This window comes from Dermacentor andersoni, chromosome 6 (genome assembly GCF_023375885.2).
Source record: "Dermacentor andersoni chromosome 6, qqDerAnde1_hic_scaffold, whole genome shotgun sequence".
NCBI classification, from domain to species: Eukaryota; Metazoa; Arthropoda; class Arachnida; order Ixodida; family Ixodidae; genus Dermacentor; species Dermacentor andersoni.
In genome coordinates, this window is record NC_092819.1 from 110,415,441 (window position 1) to 110,440,083 (window position 24,643).

Sequence of the window (24,643 nt, forward strand, 5' to 3'; positions counted from 1 at the left end):
TCAGAGGACATTAAACTGTTCAGCAACGCCAAAAACGTTGAACAATAAATGATGACCTTAGATCTAGTGCCAATAATAAAAAAAACGTAAGACGAACAAATGTGAAATAAACTGAAATATTCTTATGCGGGAGACAAACTTAATGCTTAGTTCCCTGCTAAGGAAAGGACATTTCATATTTACACGACAGCCTTAAGAATTTATGCAAGAGCATCTTTATATAGGCCAGTTCTTCTGAGGAGAGCCAGGTAACAGGAAACTAAGTTGCAGAGTAAATATCAGCAAACACGCATACGGCAGGCATTTAAAAATTATGATCCATAGCTTACCGCTAATGTTTAGAAGAAAACTGTAGAATCGTCATATTTTACTGGTAATAACATTAGGGGGAGAAACTTCGAGGGTAACAAAATATTCTTCAGGCCTTCCACTCTGTGAAGAAGGTCGAACAGCGAAGCTTTGGTGGGCTTTACCTATATCGACGAATTTATGTATATATAGCAATTATTATTCATATTATTATTATTAAAATATTAGATTTTTGGTGCTGGTAGTAATAGGCTATTAGTAGATAATTTCTTTGTTGCGGCTGAACATTGAAATGAACATTGAGACTTACATAACTATTCTGGCCTCTTTTTAGTATGTTATAGCGGTCCATGCTAACCATAAGATACTCATAATTGGTTATTTTAATACGCCTGGCATTTCCTGGAAAAACTTCAACACATTCTTTTTATTTATATGCCAAGTGCAACTTACTACTTGCTTGATTTTATATCTTTTACACCTCTGTGCCACTTTAACAATATCCTGAACTCTTGTACTAGGCCTCTGCCTTAGTAACCCAGAATCTGTGATTGTCTCCTGGGGCGATTTTGCCCTTTTTAAGTCACATAAGTCACATCATCCCCCGCTTCATATTTCACAACAGTTCGCGAAGTTCATCGACAATATTAATAAATCAACAAAACGCATGTCCACCGTACTGACGGTAATGACCAAAAGGAAATGTCTACACATAAAGTTGGCGCATTGCTGCTCTGCGACTTCTTCAAGTTTTGAAAAAGAGGATACAGAATAATAGCAATAAAGTGAATAACGATTTGAATAGATCACAACGTGTGTGCAACCTCGGTTGGAAATCTCTGTCGTGTCCTAGTTCACATTTATGATTGATGGCGCGTTTTGTTAAAAAAGAGCACACAATCGGGAGGTCGTTATTGGTATTGTATTTTGGCTTTTAAAGATGCTTGGGCGTCACGCTTGTCTCATATTCTCTTGAATGCGCTACTGCAACTTCAGTGACAAGTAACGGCTGGGAGCTTTCCACGTTGCTTCCTATGGCATTGGTATCAGATATAGTTGTTGCATTCAGCGCTAGTATTTCTTTCGCAGCAGTCTTTAGTCGAAAATAAGCGAACATCTGGGTCTGCTCCTTCGTTCCACCCCAGTATAGAGCGCAGTCACCGCTGGAATCCTCGAGTTCAAGGTCGTAAAAAGCCCAGCCGACGCCAGCAGCGACTGAGGGGTCAAGCACACGCTGTACCAAACCTGTCTGAAAAAAAAGAAGAAAACATTAGGTTCACATTCGGAAAAAGGCCCTAAGTACAAACTCATTTAATGGAGCCACTGAGAAATTACATTGACAACTGACAGCTTATACCTACAGCGAAGGGAAGTGACGTACAGTGGTCGAACAAGAGTTTTCACTCCAGGCGACGTTTTGATAAGTGTAAGGGAACGCAAAATATTTGCTCGTAAAGATAGCGAAGTCACTATACCAGGATATTTATACATGGTGGAAAGATTGCGCGGTATTTTTTTAGTACGACGGCCAATTGATCAAATTGCACCTGTGCGTTCTGATGCATGGCCATGAAGCCCCGTGGCCGATACGGAACATTTTATTTCTGAATTTTAGTGGCTGCATTCTTGGAGATAAATTTTCTTTTTGCATATTTATTGAGAAAAATAGGTTGGAACGCAAACAACGGGCATTGCGAAATTTTGACCGGGAGCTTGCCTCTGTCACTGTTCATATACTGGACGGTAACTTGGAAGTTAACGAAGAAGCTTGAGGACAAGTTAAAGATAGTATAAATCTGATGCGCGAAAAATGTTAGGCGTGCCATTAAGAAACCCTAAGAAAGCGTTATGCAACAAAGAGCACACGGCTGTAGCCGATATTTTTGTGGAGATTAAAGTAAAGAAACGTTGCTGCAGAACTAAAGATGTTTAGCCGAGCTGGTTGGTTCATTCTTTGGTGATTGTAGCAGCAGAAACTGTAGAACACATAGAAAGGAACGAAAAGACGCGTACGTAGCACCTACGCCCACATATGTTGGTTCCTTTCTGTGTCTTTGTTCTATCTCAACACGACAGTTGATGGCTGTAAATCAGTCAGTCACTGAAACAATCAGTCACTAAATAAATAAACCTTTATTTTCGCTCCAATTAGCAGAGGACTAACAGCGAAAAAAGCCGTTGCTTCATGAGCTCCTCAGCTCTACACAGGACAACAGTGGTGTAAACCAACACAAGAACGAAACTACAACTCACTGCAATACAGATTGTACTATCATGAGCAATATGAAAGGGAACACAGGGGCCGAATCTTATAACGGTTCGGTTGGGGAACCGTTCCTTTGGCCTCACCTGATTGGCCAAAATTTTGATTACGTCACAGGTCGTCAGAGGCAGCGGGGCGGTATCGCAATTTTTGAATACCTCACGCATCTGTCAATTATCTTCAAAGCGAACCGGTCGTAGGAACCGGCGAAGGGGTAGTCCGCTTTGGGTTCGGTTGCTGTGGCTTGGCTTTGGCTTGTGACCATGGCCGCGCGCGCCGGTCGCGCGACCCCGGAGACACGCGGGCGTCGCGCGCGCGTGCGTTGGTTGCTTCGCAGGCTATTACTTGCCTTCGTCGTCTGCTTGGCGTTCCTCTTTCGGTGTCGACCACGGCTGGAAGCGCGATACGCGTTCGAAGAAGGGACGGATAATGAGTTGCACCGCCCCTGCCGGCTTTCTAAGTAGACCTTTTGCAGGCTACGCTATCAAATGGAGGGGACTCAGGTGCAAGCGTACGAGTGGCCATTCCACGCAGAGGAAGGAATATTGCGCGCTGCGGTTCATCGCCACCGGCCTGCAGCTCGCAGAGGTCGGTCGGACGTGAAGCATTCATCGGAATGACCTAGATCTCTGCTGCCGACACTGTCCACAAAGTTGCTCTCGCAATTACTGTGTTGGCCGGTTGAAGGGCTGGGTCAGCTTTCCCGTGACCTCAGCTTCAAAGCCAATGCCAAGGAGATATTTGCATGGTGACATCGAATTCTCAGTGCTATCGCCAGCGTGAATAGCTCGCAGATCGCCGTTCAGCAGTCAGAAGGGTTCAACCTAGGCTCGTTCAGCACTTCCTTTGTTCAGCTGATAAAACTATACAGTCAGGACGGGAAGACATTGTGGAGATCTCTTATTTGGCTGCCTTTTTTTCTCTTGTTTGGGAGTGCCGCACTTTGTTACTCAATTTTACGGCACCGCGCGCACCGTCAGAACCACACTATTCGATTTGACTTCGCGCAGGCAATGCAGGGCCCGTGTATCGTAATGTTCGATTTCAATTTCCATTGCTTTTATCACGCGACGCGCCGTGGGGCTTATCGCAGGGACAGCGGCAGCGCGGCGGCGAGCGAGTCATGTCCGAGCCGATGACGAAGGGCGAAAAAAGATGGAAAATTGATATATTCGGCTAGTAAAGGTGTCCCTAAGAACCAGTTCACGGTTTTGTCGCGCTCGCTACTTGAGAAGTGCCGGCAGTGCGTTCCTGTTGCGTGCATCGTGCGAGCTCCTGGTAGCAGACGACATAGCGCTGCGCTCTGCCAACTCATTTACGCTTGCGATACCGCCTGTCGGCTGAGAATAAAAAAGAATGACATTAATAAATTACTTCTGCATTGCGTAAACGCCCAGCACCACACGTTTATACTTCAGAACTTGGCGTATAATATTTAATTTATATTTTACATTTGTTTAGCAAGCAGAAACATTCTGCAATTCCTCGATTACCTCGTCATATAGTGGCGTACACTTCAGAGGTGGCACCCTCTCATCTATTGGTCGCGTCCTCCCCTTCTTCCACCGCCGGCTTGGGAGTGGCACATCTAGTGACGTAAGCGGCGAAGCGAACGGTTCGTATTCCGAACCGTTATAAGATTCGGCCCCAGGAACGCGTGGCAAACAGCCTCGAAACAGACTCAGAGCGATAAGCGGATGTCGCTGTGAAAAACAAAGGGGGAAAGGAGGGTGCTCTTCTACTAACTGTTGGCACTCCCACCACGTTGGCATTTATACAAAGGAGCAGCTTACGTCATGGATCGTCGGACAGCCGATAAGACGGTAATCGTCGCCAGTGACTTACACCAATTCACTTTCTTTTCTTAAATTCTCTTTTTTTCTTAGCGCAACCGCTTGATAGCACTCCGAGACCAAGTTTGCCCTGTATTTGAAACCGATTCTTTATTTGAATCGACGCACCCTGTTGTCAGTGGCACCTCGAACAGCGGCGACGATTGAGCCAATAACGACAGAGGAATAGAATAAAGAAAAATTTTAAAAAAGAACATTGATAAACTGCCTCTCGTGCGATTTTGTTGCACGAAGTTCGTTCAGAAAAATTCACGTCGCACACTACAGTGGCCCACGCAGAGCAGTCAACTCTGATTTTGTAGCCTCAAGATGCCTCGAGTGCCTCTTAAAGAGCGGGAAGATATAATAGAAATGTCTAAAAGAGGTTATACGCAGCGCAATATTGCTCTCGTGACAGGCCGCCCATTGAAAACGGTCAACCTGATTATCCAGGCTTACCGACACGAAGGACGCATAAACGATGCGCCGCACCGCAGAAGAGCCCGATCAACAACGAACGACCAAGACCTTTGCATCGTGGCTGCCGTCAGCGACAAAACATTCCAAAGTGCAAAGGACGTTCGAGGTGCTCTTGGATTGGACAACTTGAGCGACAGCACGGTACGACGAAGGCTCAGAGAAGCAGGACTGCGAAGTCGCATCGCCGCACAGAAAGCTCTGCTCACCGCAGCCAACAAAGCAGCTCGCCTGAGGTTCGCTACTGAACACCACAGCTGGAGCGAGAGTGAGTGGAAGTATGTAGTTTTCTCTGATGAGTCCACGTTCTCGAGCCGCTGGGACCAACGAAAGAGAGTGTGGCGGACCGAAAACACACGCTTTAGTCCACGCGTCTCTGTGAACGTCTGAGGGGCGATTTCCCACGAAGGCATAGGCCCACTGGTGAGAATTGATGGGAGGTTCACCAGTACTGCGTATTGCACTCTGCTCGAGCACCAGATGATCCCCTATGTGTTGAACGGGCCGCACCCGGATGGGTGTTATTTTTTCCAGCAGGATTTGTCTCCCGTTCACACATCGAAAGACGTGGCGCGCCTTTTGGAAGAGCGAGGGGTAATGCAACTTCAGTGGTGCGCGAAGGGTGCCGACATGAACATTATAGAGCACGTTTGGGGCCGTATGAAAGTGGAGCTTTCGAAGAGCTCACTGGAATTGGCGAAATCCGACCAACTATGGGAAGCAATAGAGCATGAGTGGAAGTGCCTTCAGCGTGATACCGCATTCATCGAGGCTCTCTACGCGTCTCTGCCCCAAAGGATGGAGGCCGTCGTTCAAGTCGACGGTGGCATGACGCGTTATTAGACCACCAACGAACAAAACAAATGACGAGGATAAGCTGCGATGACGCTATTGCCGTATTTCATTTGCTTCAATATCTTTTTAATATTCGGCAAGCGCCAATAAACTTATTTTGAACTCACCCTTAAATACCATTTTTTCCCGATTTACAAGATTTACCACAAATCAGTATCGAAGTCAGGAACAGTGTTACCTTTTGTAACGATACGACGCAAAAGGTTACCAGTGATGCAATATCGAACAGTGTTATCGCTGTCTGCTGGCGATGCGAAGTACCGCGCTTTGCAGACGCACGGTGGGAGTGCGAACAATTGTTAGAACAGCGTCCCCCTTTCCACTTTGTTTCCCACGGTGGCCGCTGCGTATCACCCATATAGCTGGGTCTGAGGGTGTTTTCTACGCGTTCCTGTGTTCCCTTTCATATTGCTCATAATAGTACCTGTACACACGATTGTAACAAGCCTGTATAACAACGGTTAGCAGAAAGGAAACCTTCCTGAAAAATAAATAATACTTAATTCGATCAGAGATCGAGCTATGTGGCGATACACAGTATTTCCAATCACGCTTATATAACCCTTTAGTTACCGCGAGAAAGTGGTCGTTCTTTATAAGTCTCGGAAAAATTTATTTACCACTACAAATGAAATGCTAGCACACATTGCAGCTTAGCATATTGTAAATAATGAAATGCTCTTTCCAAAAACAAGCCTTTCCAAAGAAAAGAATTTATTAGGTAAAACATAAAAATTAAAGATGGTGTCGTTTTTGCTGCCAGATGATAAAAACAATAAAAAAAATGTGATACACATTTCAAAGTTAAACAACCTAGGAATAGTGTCTGAAAAAAATTAATGCTCATTACACCGCTGTTCTTCGTATACAAGGAAGCAACTAAGACCAGTTGATCACTCTGACCATGCGGTGAGGTAGTTCCTGGATTTTGCGACGCATAGGCGCACGCCTCACGTTTACCACAAGACGACTGATTTTTGTTCAACGCTGCGGTCCTCGTAACACATATTGCAGTTCAACCTTTTCGGCATCTTCTGAGGAAGGTTCGATGAGAAGTCCAAAGAACGTACTTCACCAGAGTCATGCACTTGTTTTCAGGACCCATCGCTCTAAGCGTAGCTGGGCAATGACAGAATTATGCATCCAAGCATATCCGATTGCATTTTTGCAGGTTGTGTTTATTACCTCTGCAGAGGGGAGAGTACAAAGAAATCCCACGCCATTGTTAACTGTCCTGCGCTGCTCCGTAGTGCTGCTGGGCCGAGATTTGCTATGGAGCGGGAGTTGAACGGAAATTGAACGGAAGTTTCTTGGCTTCCGATGGTAGCATATCATGACCAAGCTAAGTATGCACCCTGAAGATAATCATTAGAGCTCTTAGGTTGTGTAAAGTGATCGGCAGATAAGCGCGCACAACGGAGGAGACTGGTCACGGCCGTAAAGGAAACTCCCCGGTGAAAAGCGGAAGATGTCCCATGGTGACTCAAAACATCGTCGCCGTCAGAGCTTGAATCTACTTCGCTGTCATCTTCGGAATCATAACTCGAGCCATCATCACTAAACTGAAGTTCTGGGGTAGCATAGTTTCGAGCGCGACGCTTTTCTGGCGACGCAGCCGCGCGGGACGACGACACGAGAGCGTCTTTCGATGACTGTGCAGTGACACCGGCAGCACGCCTTGCTGGGATTTTACGAGGGAAGCGTAATGGAAACTCTTGAAAAACCGGTTGAAAATGCCAGGTCCACATGCTAGACATGCGGCGGACTTTCACAAATACACTTTGGTGGAATAAAACGACTTGGGCTCCATACCAAAGCGCACTAGTGAACAGTTGGCGTCATTTCCGGGTAATTATCACCGCTCATCACTGCCGGACGGGAAAGTCGGCGATATAACGTAATTATTGACCTAATAGTTCTGCGGAAACCTGCAAGGTGGAGAGAATTATTAGGGAAAATAAGACATCCCCCCAAACGTGGCTAATTGCTACAAAGGAAACCCATAAGGGTTCCTCGAAAGAAAAGTTTCGCAGTTGAGGAAAAATTCGCCCTGGTCCGGGTCTCGATCACGGGACCACCGCTTTTCCGGGGCAGCCGCTCTACCATCTGAGCTAACCAGGCGTATGAGTTTCTTTTGTAGCAATTAGCGACGTTTGGGTGGGTGTCTCATTTTCCCTTAAGAATTCTCTGTAGCTTTCGCGTTTCCGCAGAACTATTGCGTTAAAATCTTGCCTTTGCTTCAAGTTGTTGATAAATTCGACCTCGCCCTGCAATCTGCTAGGCGCGTGGTTAGCTCAGATGGTAAAGCTGCAGCCCAGGAAAGGCGGTGAGCCCCTGGTTCGAGCCCCGGCATGCGACAAATTTTTCAACTGCAAAACTTTTCTCTCCAGGAACCCGTATGGGTTTCCTTTGTAGCAATTAGCTACCTTTGGATGGCCGTCTCATTTTTCCTTAATAATGTAGTTATTGAGTTGCTGGGAGTCATCTGAGTAAAACATTTTGATGCAAGTGCGGCTTAATTGTGAGCGACATGCTTTTTCCTCGAGCGCGGCAGAGGTTGGCAGCCACGCTCCTTTTCGCTACAACGTATGCAGATTAGTTCGCAAAAAGGTGCCTTCAAGAATCACTACATCGCCAGATCGGGAAAATTTGAACTGATTCTGAAAGTGCAGTGCTAGTACTAACTACTGTATGGCCTTAAGTGGTTAGAAAACGGTTAGAACACGTCGAAATCAGTAATCTAGAGAGGTAACCATTATACAGTAGTCCCTGGGACTTCCGTCGCTTCGGCTATATGACACATATTCCGGTATCCTAACATTTTGCTGTGGCACTCGCTTGCCAACGTCGCCCATGAGCAAGGCGGGTTGAAAATGACTGCATGATCCCACCGCTGCGACGACGATGAAATGACGGTGAAGGAATCAAGCCAATGGAACAACAAAGGCGGTATGACGACAACGCAATCACGACGACAAGATGCCTATCGTTAAATCGTGGCGATGGTACTCTACGAACCACCCCACTTGACGACGATTGCATGAAGATTATGGGATGACGATGGGCGTTGCAAAAGCGGTATGACCACAAGCGGATGACGAAGAGGGAATGACGACACTAGCATGATTACGACGCCATCACGACGACGGTATGATAACTGATGCATGATAGCGACTGTGACGATAACGAAGTGACGACGCTGCGTGACAACAGCTGCATAATCACGATTGAATGGCGGCAGTATGACTGCGATAGAATGAAAAAGTAATGCCGTCGATGTATTGACAAAAGCAGTATGACGGATTACAAGAAAAGTGTGACGCTGACTCTCGGACGAAAATAGCGCGACATCGATGGCATGACGACAGTGGGATGTTTGAAGTTAGAATGACGACGATAGAACAGCCACTGCAACGTCCAGATGACGGCGAGACAACGAATGCATGACGACGACTGTATGATGACGACACAATGATGACGATCGCATGTGGACGGTATGATGGCGGATGAGCATGTGGCAAAATGGCTTGACGAAGATTGTATCAGAAAACCTCTACGACGAAGGTGGTGCGATGAGAGTCAGATGACGAATGTTAAGTACGATAACGGCACGACCGCGACCGCACAACGACAACAGATGCGCGATAGGTACTGTTTGACGATAACGAAATGATGACGATTGCGTCACAACGGCAGAATAACCACAAATAAATGGCGACGTGCAACCTGATTACTGTAGAATGCCGAAAAAGGATTGACGTGAATGTAGCATTGAAGGCGGTATGATGACGACCGGATCGGACGATGTTATCACTACGACAGTATCACTACAATGGCGTGACGACGACGGCATGATGAAAGTTGAATGACGACGATGGAACGACCACGAAGGCATCGCGATGACGACGAATGACAACGAATGTATGACGATGACAGAAAGACGACGATGGCATTACAACGATATGATGACAATGCAATGAAGACGCGCGTATGAAGATAATGGCGTGACGAATACGGTATCAAGAAGCGTGTATGACGATGATGGCGTGACTACAACGGCATGACGATAGTCGTATGGCAAACTTGAATGAAAGCGGTGGAACGACCACGGCCTCCTCACGATCACGGGCACATACCTATTGCCCTATGCTGGTAGACAACTTGGGCCATTGTGCTGGCGTCAGTGGTTACATCAATATACATACATATAGATCGATCACACGATCGATAAAAAGACAGATAGTTTCAAATGGCTGAAGCAAACAAACAATGTTAATCGGCTAAATAAACGTGGTAAGCCATGCAGTGCGTGGACAAAGAACAGGTTAAAAATTAGATCTGCAAAATGGCTGCCAAAGGAAGAGAAGCCCACTCGACAACGGCAGAAAATTAGCTGGCGTGACGAAATTGCGAAATCTTGGGGTGAAACTTGGAGTCAGTTAGCGCAAGACAGGGATAGTTGGAAAATTGGCATATGCGGAGTTTGCAGAACACTCCGAAAGAGCCTACACTCCATGAAAAGGAAATATGTTGGCGCTAGGGATGTCTCGATAACTCGGTGAAGTGCCATATACTGTTTCGAAAATATGTGGAATGATATGTTATTTACCGTATCCCTAAATCTAAATGCACAAGCATTCTTTTTATTTTGCCCCCGTTGAAATGTCGCTGCAGCAGTCGGGATCAAACCCGCGACCTCCAGTCATGGCACAGCCGGAAAGCGACCGCGGTGCGCATAGAAATGTTGATTTGTCGCGCGACCGCTTCGGAAGTGTCGTGTAGACCCTACGGTGTGCTTTGATGCGACTCTGCTTCTGTACAGATAGCTTAAGTTGTCCGTCTGACAAATTTGTGCGGTGTAATCGCTGAAACGTACCGTACCGTACCTTCAACCTAAATATATCAAGTTTGCCCGCAAACGCTCTCGTGTATATACACGTAGTGCGCGATGATGAACGCGCCACTGGCGGCGGTCTTGCGAAGTGCGCTCGGGAAAGGCGGTAGCTGCGCTCCTTAGTTCTCGGCGTCGAGGATCGTGCTTTGCTGTTTTATTCACGTTCTCAGAACAAAATAAGCAACACCCTTCGCATGTGTGTAGTGGCCAAAACCTCAAGGCAGGTCCAAGAAGAATGGTTGCAAAGTGGGGTGCTCAAACACAGGTAAAAACAAGCCTGCGATACGGTTCGAATCATTACCCGCAAAGCCTCATGATCGCGAGCAACGGTAGCCATGGGTCGGCGTCGTACCTCGGGAAATTTCTTGTTCTCATGCTTTCTTTCGTCGTTTCGGTGTTTTTCGCCCTCAATCATGCTTAAAGACGTCAGCGACGAAGTTGATCACGGCCTGCCCATGTTTTGTTCGATGCGTCCGAAGTACAGCATGCGGTTTAAAGGCATTTCGCTAAAGTTTTCGATGTCGCTTGCCGCTTCTGCCGTTTGCCGATTCTTTACTGTGCTGCGGTAGCTAGGTAGCGCGATTTCACGAGCACATCGTGTTGTAAGTCTACTGAAGCTTACAAGAACTAAAATTGTTGGTTTTATGCGGCCCAGTAAATCCTCCCACCTGCTGTCACGCACTTCGTGTTTTTGGATCTATGTTATGCATGTTTTATCTGTTGCTAGTTGCTTCATGGAGAACTGCTCTTTTAAGTGCGAGGTTTTAACCTTGCCTTGTTCGTGAAAGGTCTAAATCACGCTCTGTCTTATCGGAACGATAACAGGCAGGTACTTCTTTAAGAGCTTTATTCTTTCTGCCCGAGGACATCTTAAATATTTTCTTGGGAAATGTGTTAAGAAAATAGGTAATTCAGGGCGAGAATTGGTAATAGTTGCTGTACATGGTATTTCTGTTCCATTTTTAGTGAAATGTTCGCGTCACGTTGGGGAAGTTTTTACACGTCGATGCCGTCTGAGCAGACTTACCACGCCGAGTGGTTTGTTTGTTTCACAACGTAGTGCCTTTGCCCATGTGCATTTTGTGCTCAACTACAGTTGTTTTATTATGCTTATGCTGCAGAGGACTAAACCCGAACTTGCCGCCAGCGCCTATCTACTTGGTTTGGCGCTGCTTTACTTAAAATATATCACGTGGCATCTCTCTCTCTTTTAACATTGGAGAAAAAAAGGAAACTACTGCAAAGCTCGTCAGACTTTAGCTTAGTGCGTTTGCAAGCAGGTGACCAAAGGAATTTTAAATTGCGAGAACTGCAGCGCGAACGGCAGTTCGCCGGCTTATGCAGCAGTATTACATTCCGATACAGTGCTAACCCGCGCTATTATTAAACCGCGCGTTTTGGTGACATCGTTGGCTAGTGTACTCATTTCCATTAATAAATTCGCGACTAGTCTTCTTGAGGCGACATTGACGGAACTGATTCGGCGACTTCAAATGTATTCACCGGCAGAAAGATAACTACAGCATGTAGAGAATTCGCATCGCGCGGATTTGTTTGAGATATATGTCTGCACTAAAGACGTGCGCGTAGTATTGAGGTACAGAAGCAGTATTACGGCAAAGGTAAATTAAAAAAAAAGATCAAGATATTACTCAACAAAACAAAGATGCTAGTTACCATGAGCTCCACTTGGTGTAACTGGGGTTTATTGCGCTTGTCTGGGGGACGCACCTGCCACGTATGTGGACCGGGTTGTCCCAAACACCGGTAACATCGTGTTCATGTCCGCTCCCTTAGAGGCCAGCGTCCTTGCTGCAGCTGTCAGCACAGAAGAAGCAGTCTGGCACCCGAGCAAATGAGAAATCGCAGCCGCGAAATTCAGCTATCCTTGCTTGAAAGGGTTGTCGACTGCTACTGCTCCCGAGCATACTTTTGAAACAGCCAACTAGATGGCTATCAGTGGCGTCTCTATAGGGGTGCACTACGTGTATAGCAGCAGCGTTCCACTGCCTTGTCACGCCGCCTTCTTCCTACCTCTACATATCCCCTTCTTGTATGGGAACTGCGAGCGAAGTGTTGTACGTCTGTCAGTCACTTGTTTCGCATCTGCGTCGGTTCTACCCATTCTGTGCCCCCTCTCCCCCCTCCTGTCTGCTAGTCTATCTAGCTTCCCTGTGGTCTTGGACGTTAGCAGAAAGGTAAGCTCTGCCGTTTCTGCAATGCTTTTGTGGGAGGCCACGGATAGCTACAGCTGTCAAAAGGCTAATGTGGCGATGCCGAGGGAGCTTTAGGGGGTATTGTACAGATGCGACGAGCTGGAACGGTCCAAGCTAGTTTCTTTCTCGCGTCTTCTTTCCTCCCTGCCATGCTTCTGTCATGTATACGCACGTTCTCAACCACTCGCCGACGAGGTGTGCCAGACAGCAGCAACAGCAGAAGCAGCAGCAGTGAGAAAGTCGAAGGAAGAGGAGAAGAAAGCTTCACTTTAAAAAAAAGGACAGGTGGCCCAAAATTGATCCTTGCGGGCTTCCAGGTTGAACTTCTAATGAGCCAGATTTTGTATTATTTTCACTGCGTAGACGGCTGGACATCCTTCTTTTCTCTTGGCTCTAGCCTGATGATGGGACTGCATTCTTATGATCAGTGTAAGCTAATGTGCACTCTCTGGTCTGCACAGCGCATTCAATAGGGATTGAAACCAGGGTGCACATCGCGGTGAAATAGCAGGTTGATCGCTTACAAGTGGGTACTCTTTTGCACTGATGCTTCATAAGATGCCACTATTATTTCCAGTTTTTGAGCACTAGCTCACGTAGTTCACTTCTAGTACTAATTAGCTTCCCTAATCCTTACAAAGCTAACCTCTAGGTAGTCAATGCTATGTAAACTCACAAATTAACTCTGTTGTGTCAAATTAAAAAATTAACTTATGGGGTTTAACGTGCCAAAACCACTTTCTGATTATGAGGCACGCCGTAGTGGAGGCCGCCGGAAATTTCGACCACCTGGGGTTCTTTAACGTGCACCTAAATCTAAGTGCACGGGTGTTTTCGCATTTCGCCCCCATCGAAATGCGGCCGCCGTGGCCGGGATTCGATCCCGCGACCTCGTGCTCAGCAGCCCAACACCATAGCCACTGAGCAACCACGGCGGGTGCTGTTGTGTCATCATTTACTAATATTTCATATATGAATAAAAATTTGCTACAACACTGTACGTTGCACCTTGCTTCCCTAACGCACAAATGTTATTCAAGCCAGTACGCGATGAGTTCTGCATTCTAGCAAGTTGTCTGTGGGATTTAGTTTTTTTACGGGAGTTTCGAGTACATCATCAGCAAGGAGTCTAATTTCGAATCTTTTGTGTGTGCTGCAGAAGGTATGCTTTGCTGCTACGCTTTATAAAACATGCCTGTGGCTTCCACGCAAGAACTAAGGTAAACTTGACTCTATCACCATTAACACCTGGCTGGCGCCTGCCGAATGAATCCCCTAAGGTAGCTTGTGCTGGAGCGTGCGTCTGAGATAGTGATTGTATACACATACATACACTTGTCGAACAGGCATGATGCTGCGTTTTCCAGCAATATGCAGAAGTGCTTTGCAAAATTTTGATATATCTCTAATTCTACCTGTTCTGTATTTTTTTCATCTATTTCAACAATATCAATTGGAGGTGTTATCAGAACATAGCCACTTGTTTTCCTTGGCCCTCTGATTAGGATGCCATGTTTCAGCTTGGCTATGTGGACAAACGTCCAGCATGAACCATTGCATGAATACAGTTATTGTATGCAGTGGCTTCTCAGTCGCTATACTCCGTTCCATACATAGCAATCAGTGCTGTGGAAGCTACGCAAGAAGATCGGTCAAGAAAAGTGATCACTCCACGCGTTCCGTCCACGCATCGCTGCGTGCCAACAGCGTTCGCTGGCGCGAGCATGCCCGTGGGCTCTTCGCGAGGGCATTGATGCCTTCAGGTAGCATGTGTGGGTTTATTGACCGGTTGCCTTCACAGAAAAAGATGCCGTTCTCATGACGCCTACGGCAGAAAGGATGCTCCACATCCGCCGCCATGGTTTGTGAGTGGTGGCGCTGTCTAACACTCCCAGGGTCTTACTAGGAAACATAAATACCCGATAAAGTGGATGGCAAAACAGCTCCGCTGTAGTTCAATTGGTAGAGCATCGCATGCGTAATGCGAAGGTTGTGGGATCGTTCCCCACCTGCGGTAATTAGTTTTTTCATCCCCTTTCGTTTCCAATAATTTATCGTTTGTTTACTTCATCTATTAAACACAAGTAAATTCTCCTATGTTCTCCTTGGTCTCAGTGTTTGTTGGCTTCTTATGATAGAAAATATACTACTAATTTTAAAAATCATCACATACCCACTTTAAAACCAAGTGCTTTAGGGGAAAGAATTGTCTAAATTTATTTTTAATATGAGCAAACTTCTTCCTTGATACATACTTCTAATCGAAGTTCCAATATGGACATTCTAATTTCCTTCTTCGCTTTGTTTTCCTCTACTGTGCAGATGTTGTATTCATGTATCTAGAAGGTGCCTCACGTGTGAATTGCGACAGCAAGCTTTTGTGGGTAGCCAGTGCTCTCTTATGAAGGCTCTCCTGATCTGGCTGCTGCTGCAATCATGTTTGAGATTCGTGCGTGGCCACCTGTGCTGCAGTTTGTCCCCCTTCTCAACTGCACATTCTGCATCTTTTCTAGTTTATTAGGTTAAGAAAGTTTGACTACGTCACATGGTGTGAAGTAGATATCTTGCGGCGTGTTAGCTTGCAATCATGTTTTCATGCACAGCGCGGCACTTCCCGAGAAGCTCATTGTAGAGTTGGTGTAAACAAAAAAATTTTATATTCTGATTAACCTTTTATGCGCAGGAAATTAACTAGCGGATGGCATGCGGAAGAACTCGCCATTATTTCTGCTGATGCTATGCAAGCATATGACAATGCTTTACAGAGGGCATCCACAAAGTAAGTTACCATTTACTTTTGAATGAGGCACGAAAGAAGAAAAAAATATGTATCGTCGTATAGAGTGTTTTCGGCGCAGAGTGTTTTCATTTATTGCTACTCATATTCAGCGTTGCTGAAAGGAGAATGTAAGTTACGAACCGTACGTCGCTGATACATTCGCCCTTGATTATCACACCTGATCTTTCCTAGTCCAGTAGCTTGAATTGAACACTCTTTCTAAAGATGCAGCGTACGGCATTCGAGCAATTGTTTCTCCTTGCCGGACCCCTTTCTTGATCGCTATTTTTCCGCGGTTCTTGTGGTGAATTAAGGCAGCTGCGGAGTTTTATAGATATTTCCTACAATAATGACGTATGCTTCTTGCACTCCTCGACTACGCGATGCCTCCGTGACCGCTAGTATCCCTGCTGGACAAAACGGGTTTTCGTAATCTACGAAAAAAAGCGGCCGCATTTCGATGGGGTTGAAATGCAAGGTTGCCCGTTCGGGTGCATTGCTGGCACGTTAAAACAGCAGATGGTCAAAATTGATCCGCAGTTTCCACCTACGGCGTGCTAATAAGAAGAAGAACATGGTTTTCGCACGTAAAACCCCCCACAGAAATTTTTACTCGTACGAACAGTGGGCGAGGAGCGGGCCCCTCACGCCCCCTCTTCGGCATTTCTCTTTCCCCATGCTAGGTAAGTGAGCGCGTTCGCCTGCCAAATTCACCTTGGGTGATTATGGCTGTCGGACGTGTGGACCCACGTGGTCTCGTGCCCATCAGAACAACGGCTTTTGCGGGGAGAGCCGAGCTTGGAAGGGCCTCTGTTGCTGAGCGGAATTCCGGGGAGCTTTCATCCGTAGTTCGCGGCTGTCACCCTAGTGACGTAAACCCTGTATTGTGCGCGCATTTTGTGCATGACAGGGGATAAACCCACTTTTGGTTTGTACCGAGGCGGGAGTGGTCCCTACACCTAACCTGTGAGTCAGGGAGCGCGCCACGGCGCCCCCTTTTGTGCGCTGCGGGGTGGGGACGGGCTAGGCCTGTCTCCTTAGACCTTAGCTAGCCGTTACCCGGAACGTTAGTCCGAACCCTCCGCCAATTAGAGAGGTTTGTTGTACTCCGCGGATTTCTGAAGAACAGGACTGATGACATGAATCTGATTAATTGTAGAATGCCCCTTCCTGAAGTCACTTGGCTGAAGGCAAGTGTCGGCCGCAGTCTATTGGAAATTACCTTGATGAATAGCTTGTACAAGCAAGCTAGCGCGCCTATATTCATCCACTTCAATAACGTCCCCATCCGTATGAATTAGTATAACGTAAGCATTCTTCGAACCGTCTGAAGTCTTGAGGAACTGCGTATGCGCAAGTTTTTCAGGTATGTATTTCCTCTATCTTTAATTAAATCGACTGTTATCTGTTGTTCACATGCCGCATTTTCGGTACATGCTGGTGCAAGGAAAGCCAAGCTCAGTTCAGAACGACAGATAATTGAGTGGTGTGATTACGTGAAATTTACTGCCGTAAGACAGAATCAGGTGGCGCAAGAGAGGAGTAATTGGGATCTCTGGGAAAAAGCCTTCATCCTGCTGTGAACAAAAAGAAGTCTGGTGATGATCATGACGTGTCTCAGTGTGGGTGGTAGCCTACCAGCGTAGAAAATGATAAGTTCAGTGGGGTTTCCGGTTATGTGATCGATTTGTCCACGTTTCCTAATATTTGCCTATGAATCTATAATATTTTTTTGCCACAAGGGGAATAGACATGCCTTTGTTGTGTCTACTGCGACAAAAACCAGCGATTTTCAACTTTTCATCCCATATGTGTTTTACAGTGCAATGACCACTATGTAGCTAGGCAGTGAGCCTATATTTCTAGGTTCGATGTAAAACTTAATTTGCCCTCACAGGACGAGAACTATAATGAATGTAAATATCTTACTTCATTGACGATGCCTGTTGATGTCATGAAAGTGCGCCATCTACCGTGCACTGTGTCGTCCTCGTAATGGCACAGCATGCTCTCTCCGTTTCCACCGCTCTTAAAGGTTGACTTGGTACCACATACCTTTAGGAGCGAAAAAAAAAAATGACCAGCTTTTATTGTGGTATTATTAACACGACCTCTCAAAACTCCACCGTATCTGGAGCCGCCACCGCCACCGATGTCGTGTGATAGTTTTAATGACCATGCAAACTTAGAAGGCCTGTACACTCGCGCACAACTTTCTGTGGCAATGAAGGGAAAGCTAGGCGCGCGTGGCTGCTGAACGTGTGCTACGGCGACAAGTAGTCCGCCAGTGTTTGACAGCGCTTTTGGTTGCTCGGAAGAGACGCTGAATCGGCGCAGCTACTATAAGTAAGACGGTTTCGCGTTGGTCCAGACGCGGAAGGGAAAAGCCGCAAAATAAGTCAACTTCTACATTCAGTGGTGCGTTTTATTTTGTTGAACTGTTGCTAATAATGTGTTCATGATTTCTCTTCCCCAGCTTAAACTAACGTGGATGAAAACACGGGACTTTTTTCAGAAGCGCTCTTACTGGTGCGTGCTTTGCCTCCGTAGCTTTCCCTTCATTGCCACATAAGTTGCCCGCCAGTACAGAGACGCCCAGTGCACTTGACAAAAAAAAAAAAAAAAGAAGTGGTGAAGTGGACGCTAGCGTATGCTCCGACTCAATCGGCTTCGTGAGAGAAAGGATACCGCTTCGGCTTGCTCTGCTGGCGTGTGCAGTGTGCGCAGGCAAATTAGCGTCCTTGCTGATCAGCCATGAGCATACCGCACCGTGGCGCGTACACTGGCCTGAGAAGAATGGACAGTAAAGTCAAAGTAACACTGTGTAACTTATTTGGTGGGGCGGTTGCACACGCCCACGGCTTCCGCTCGGTCTAATCTCGTGAACCGTCAAGGAGCGACGGCTTTGACGCCTCGGCGGCCTCTATCTACAAGCGAGCTTTCTCAGATGCCGTCAGCGCAACGCTAGTCCTTGCTGTCACTTTCACTGCTTCGCGTACGAGTGAAACTTGCAAATGTTTCTTTATTTTGCTTGAGATGGAAAAATATTTTCACAGCGCTTCTTCTTTATGACCACCCTTGTCTGACGCCTTTTGTGTGTCATATCGCTCGCAGATGGCTGCGGACGCAAAGGCATGGTCTCAAATCACAGAAGCAACATCACCCTTTCGGCAAGTCAGTGCTACATAGTACCACCATACCGCGCACCTGTAACCCAATAATTTCTGCACTGATCGTAGTATCTGCAAATCAATGCATTGTTAACATAAAGTAGTTGTTTGCATTTTGAGCGGCGTTGCACGACGAAGATCGCGTTCGTGCGCAAGAAATATCAAAACTTCATATCGTATTTATTTATTTTTGCCAGTGTTACACAAACAGACCCATTCTGAACATTTCATGATTGCTGAAAATAGCACCACTACAGTACGCGGATCGGTAACCTGTAATGTCAGGAACTAGGTGACCACAACGTATATTGCAACATTTACTGAAGGCAGTTTATCCATACGCCACATTGCTTTATTGAAGGTATAGCGTTTCCTTTCGTGTGTATGCCTCGTTTACTCTAGAAAACCATTTTTTTGTGAGTGCCGGCACGAAATATTAGGTTGTCTAGAAAATAGACAGTTTCACTAACTTCGTCGTGAATGTTTCCCATATTTTCTACAGTGGGGCATCGATAATTTTGAGCCTGTTGGTATAGATGACCTTGTCGGGCGGGCGCATGTAAACAGTATAACACATGACGTTTTAGCTGAAGTCAAGACAACTCGTGCACCATTACTCGCATGAAGCTATTTCAATAGAGAGTTACCTGTTCTCGCCTATATTCTTTTCTGGTGCTTAACCTAGCGTGGCAACTTAATTACAGATGCCAGTAGATTGCAGATTATTCACCATCATAATTAGGCAAAATTCAGAGCTTTGAATCCGAATGCCATATTGAAATTGATCTACAGTAATTACGTGTTGCTGTCTAGATACTTTTACCAAAGTCAGACATGGAAAATGTATTCTGCTTTAGTTTTCATTATTACAAGCACTCTAGCGTCGAAGTCTATAGAAGAAAATACGTGAAAGGGCCGCTTGTGTATCACGGCAGTCTGACGACATAAAATGTCCTTTCTGCTTGTTCACGTGATATTCACTGCTTAGGAGTTAATGACAATCTGAAAGGCTACATTTTTATGATGCTTTTCTGCTTTGCCATGCATTTTTAACATATACTTCGCATTGACCACTTATTAAATTTTTAATTTTCACAACCATTGTCAGAAATCTCTAGCAAATTAAGAATAAGTACCGCGACCACAGCATATGGTTATTGAGATGCACGCCTGTGATTTCCTCTGATGTTTTATGCAGCGTACAGTTGTACATTTTCGGCACGCATTGGATCTACAGGCTGGTACGAATGCAATAATAATCTAAATCTAATGAGGCACATTTCTTCAGGCGACATTACTCCTTCATTTTTACTGTTGACCCGCTGAAAACCGCAAGATGTATTCTGCTATGTTTGTATCTGCATAAGGAGTGACATTTAGCCCATTCCTCACAGATGTAATGGCCTCAGTTATTATTTGTTGCATTTTATTTTTGTCACTAAGAAATATTTTTTGCGTTATCGAAGTATTTGCCATGTTTCCGAGCTTTGATACCTAAATGAGTCCTGTCATGTCATTTTTGACTCCGCCAATTTTCTTGCGTTAACTTAAGGTACGGGACCACGAAGCTATATGAAACACTAGCAAGTCACAGAGCGGTTCAAATAATTTACTACGCCCGCTTTGTACACACACATTTTCGTTTTGTTTCCCAGAAGGTGCATGTGTTGTGACATTTTTACACAAAATAAGGCCACTAGGAAGCAAAGCGTTGCGAATTTCTTAAACGCGCCCACGTTTCCTCGGCGTTCAAGTACCCTGCTGCATGCAGTCCCGCAATAAGCGGTGGGGCAGCAGAAGAAAGAGCAACTTCGAGCGAGTGCGATAACGTGTCGATAACCACCTCCCAAATGGTCACCTTCTGCATCCGTTCTTCAAGGAAGATGCGCTTATAATAATAAAACAAGTTATTCGAAGAAAATTGCTTACAAAAATTATTTACCGCGCTTTGAGGCTCGCCAATATCTTTTTGGGGCTGCCGAGTTGCAGGAGCAATCCCTAACGCAAAAAAAAAAAGATGAATTGTCGAGATAGTGATGTCAGTGCTTCTTTATTGCCCACCGAGCATGCATTTTCCCTGCGACTACACAGCGCTGTTCATGCAGTGTTTTGGTTCTTTCCAGAAATAAACAGTTAATACAGTGCGGTGGTTACGTTAGCTGTCAAAATGCTCGATACTTCTAATTGAATGCTTCATTTGGTTCAATTTTGCGTCTCACTTAAAGAAAGAAAAACGCTTAGAATCGATCATCCGAAAATATCAACGTAACCATTTCCTGTGTATATTATTTAACCGTTGGCCAACCGCTACGCTTACCTTAATACAGAAGCATGCAAAAGGAAACGCTTTCGTAGTAGATAAGCGAGTCACGCCATAATAGATATTTTACTACATTGCCTATAAAGCACATTTTTTCCCCGACAAAATAAACTGTTTGAAACATTACCTCACGCCATCAGACTAAATCAAGACCGCAAACAGTAAGTCACCGTTACGTCCGAAGCGCGAAACGTTGACATCGGTAGCCAGGCTTAGCGTCGCGCTTGTGCTTCTCCGATGCTGCGCTCTCCATACGCGGGCGGTGGCAAATGTAGGCGCTACGAACCTCGCAAGGCGCTTGCGTCTGAGCAGAAGGAACAGCGCCCAGATAGCAACAAGGCGTCTCACAACGCATGCGCGCGATCGACGTCAGTTGGCACCCAGTAGTACATCAGATAATGTTAGTATCTCGTTTACCGGAAACGATAGTGCGCTTATAATGCGGTTGCGCACAGTGCTTTTGCTAGCAGGCGATAGGCGGAACACTGTCCTGATTCCGCCAGCGAGCGGATTGAGCGAAGCGTTTATGGTAAGTCCACTTCGCCTCTATACTCTGCCCTGCGCGTGCGGGTTGCACATGCGCCGTTGATCTCGGGACAGCACTACTACGCCGGCGGCTGTACCGACGCCGCTAGTACGCTCCGAGCGTCCGTATAAATGTCATCGCAATAAAACATGCATCACAGGACAGGCGCTTACTGGTGTCCTTGTTTCAGCTACAATGTTTGAGATAATGTCAAAGATGAAGCCACTAGCCCTCCACGAATAAATCATTACCCCTAAGCCACAGGCTTTGTTACATTGTCACTCCTTGAAGAAGCACTGTGAAGATACTTTTTCCTGATTGAGCTTTCATTAAAATTATGCGCCTTCATACCATAGGACGATGCCAAATGCGTTCATTGCGAGATGAACAAAGCAAGCAAGCATAGTAAAGTATAGACATACGTACACAAAAGTGCACTATCTAATCAAAACAGCGCGCTTTTCTTTCCTAAATAGATCGCCTTTTATTTCTTGTGCTTCTATTTATGAACAGATCAGCAGCCTCTAGAAGATAATGGGCTTTTTAGGGCCTGTGATTTTCGGAATTGGGGGGAAGCCGCACTAATCTCCCCATTTTGTCTGTAATATTGCTGCAAGATATGCTCCAAGTTCTGTGGTGCCATCACAATCTTGCGGTGAACGATTCTGAGAGTTCAAATTATTCTACTTCAAGGTCATTCCCGTTGGCTTAAACTATTTTAATACCTTTAGATGCAATTACAATATGGTATTATTACAAGCAATACCTCATTCTAAAGATTTAAAAGAAAGATATATGATAATCTCGATACATAAAAATGATATTGTCACGTTGCAGTGAGAGTATCATTTGAATGACAATATCTGCGAATGCTAGGCCTTGCATTTAATTCATGTGAAGCACACATCTGGATGATGGTATAGTCAAGAATTGGTGACAAATAAACACAGACTTCTTTACAATTACAAACTGCCGTGTAAAAAGTGGCGTCCTTGCCTATTTTAAATAATCGGAAGCCCAGACCCAACGAATCAGCACGTAGAACTGCTTATTTCTGAAGTTCTTTTTGCTAACGTAGCTACGTCAATTTCATTATGGCTGCTGATGACATCACGGTTTCGGACTGCTCCTTCTAAGTTACCCAGCGCTATTGCATAGTGGAAGAATTGCATGCCTGAATTACACTGACTTGTTCTAAACTTTTTATGCGGCTTGATCTAAAAGAAAAGCGAAGCTTCGGAGACTGTATTGCATGCATACACTTCATCATTATCGCACAGCCAGAAGTTGCGAATGAAGTGTCTTTTTCCCCCAAAAATGTTTGTTACCGTAGTGAACGGCTGGAGAGTAGCGGTGGAACAGTTAAGCCCGCTTAAACGCGGACTTTCGTTGCTGTGGTCTCTCTTGACGTCATATTGTAAGACGCCAAAGGACAGTGACAGGAGCAAAGGCACCTGTACGTTGTGATAGCGCTTCAAGGAGTTCACGATGCTGGTTGCTTGGCGCTGCACAAAATGTGGCAGCCTCAATTAGTCATCTCGTAATGTGGAACGGTGTTACGATGCAAAAGATAAACGTTGTAGCAAAAACGGATAACCTAAAATACCACACCTTATAATTTAGAACACATAAATGTGAGAAGGCTTTAGCTTGCCGAAAAATTCTGCTACAAATTCAGAACAAATAAGATACAAAGTTTTAAAAAATCCAAGGACACCTAAGCACTTCTTATGAGTTGTGAAAGCGAAATCAATAATTTCATATAAATACACTGCTGCGCTAACAGCAAAATAAAGACAGAAAAAAAGTAGGGAAACGAGAGGTAGAACGCTGTTTTTTTAGGTCTTAGGTGATTTTAGGCTACAAGACAAGGGAATGCTATTTAGACATGAAATTCCTTCCCACGGTACTCTTCAGTTTCTATATGTCTAGTTTTTGGCCAAAACCACGTCTGTTGGCACTATATAGCCCACGCGCCCAGAAGGAGTTGCTGCCGTACGATTTGGCACATTCAGAAGTTAGTTAAAATAGCAGTAGCCACTCTTGGCCTTGACTCTGCTCTCATGAAGTCGTGCCGTCACGTGATGCAGGCTAGTTTTCATAAGCAAATGGCGAGGCTACACGCAGCCGCCTACCCGAGCTCAGTCGTATAGGGCCAGTCTCAAAGCATTGCTCCAGAAAGCGAAGGAAAAAAAAAAAGCATATGCCTAGGCCTGACCAAAAAGAACGCAAACCCGCAGTGGTGCCATACGTCCACCAACTTTTTCACAATTTGAACAAAGTCGCTAATAGGTTTGGTGTGGCTGCGGTTTTCTAGGGGCCACGCAAGTTGGCTGGACTGTGTCCGCGCATAAGCCGCGTCGACAAAAAGTCAGGATGCCAGAAAAAACTACACTAGACCCTACGTGAAATGTGCGATGGGCGTTATACACGAGATGCTGCTTAAATATAGGGAGTCCTGCGGGGACCAAACGGGAAGATGCGTCAGTGACCGGACACGGAAGCATGAATTGTCTATAATGAACAAAGGTAATGTGCACCTACGTGCGCATAGCATGGTTTGCTTGGCAGGCAGACGTTAACCACTACTGAATGAGATTAAGATAATTGGCAGGAGCGGTGAGGCGTTAGCAAGAGGACTTTTGGAGGCACATCACACAAAAGAGACAGGCACGAATTGCATTAGTGGTGCGACTATTTTTCTGTTTGACAACGAGATACAACTGTTAAAAACGTCTTTGTAATTGCTCTAGACGAGAAAAAAAATCCTGCGCTCGACCTATGATTTCCTACTTTTCTTCATATGTCTATTTTTCTGTGAGCGCAGCAATGTATTCATTGGATATCAACCACCTCGCCCAGTAAAAAGTTAAACTCAATAAACTCAAATTGAACGAATCTGAGAGGTTCTTCGAGTTAGGAACTCTTCATGCGCAAGCGAGCGCGCTGGTATACTTGAGCGTTGTGATTTGACCTTACCGAGGCGCAGTTAGCGCTTGCGC

General features: G+C 45.6%; 1 long non-coding RNA gene across 2 annotated transcripts; it reads right to left on the reverse strand.

Moving 5' to 3' along the window:
- Positions 1–1,225: 1,225 nt before the first annotated feature.
- LOC129382350 (uncharacterized) lies at positions 1,226–23,140 on the reverse strand. 2 transcript variants are annotated; one of them, XR_008610428.1, is made up of 3 exons: positions 22,970–23,140; positions 17,555–17,680; positions 1,226–1,558 (listed from the first exon to the last, which is right to left on the reverse strand). It is a non-coding gene; the product is annotated as an uncharacterized lncRNA (long non-coding RNA). The 2 variants fall into 2 exon arrangements; XR_011894970.1 differs by lacking the exon at positions 22,970–23,140 and adding an exon at positions 21,286–21,378.
- Positions 23,141–24,643: the final 1,503 nt, after the last annotated feature.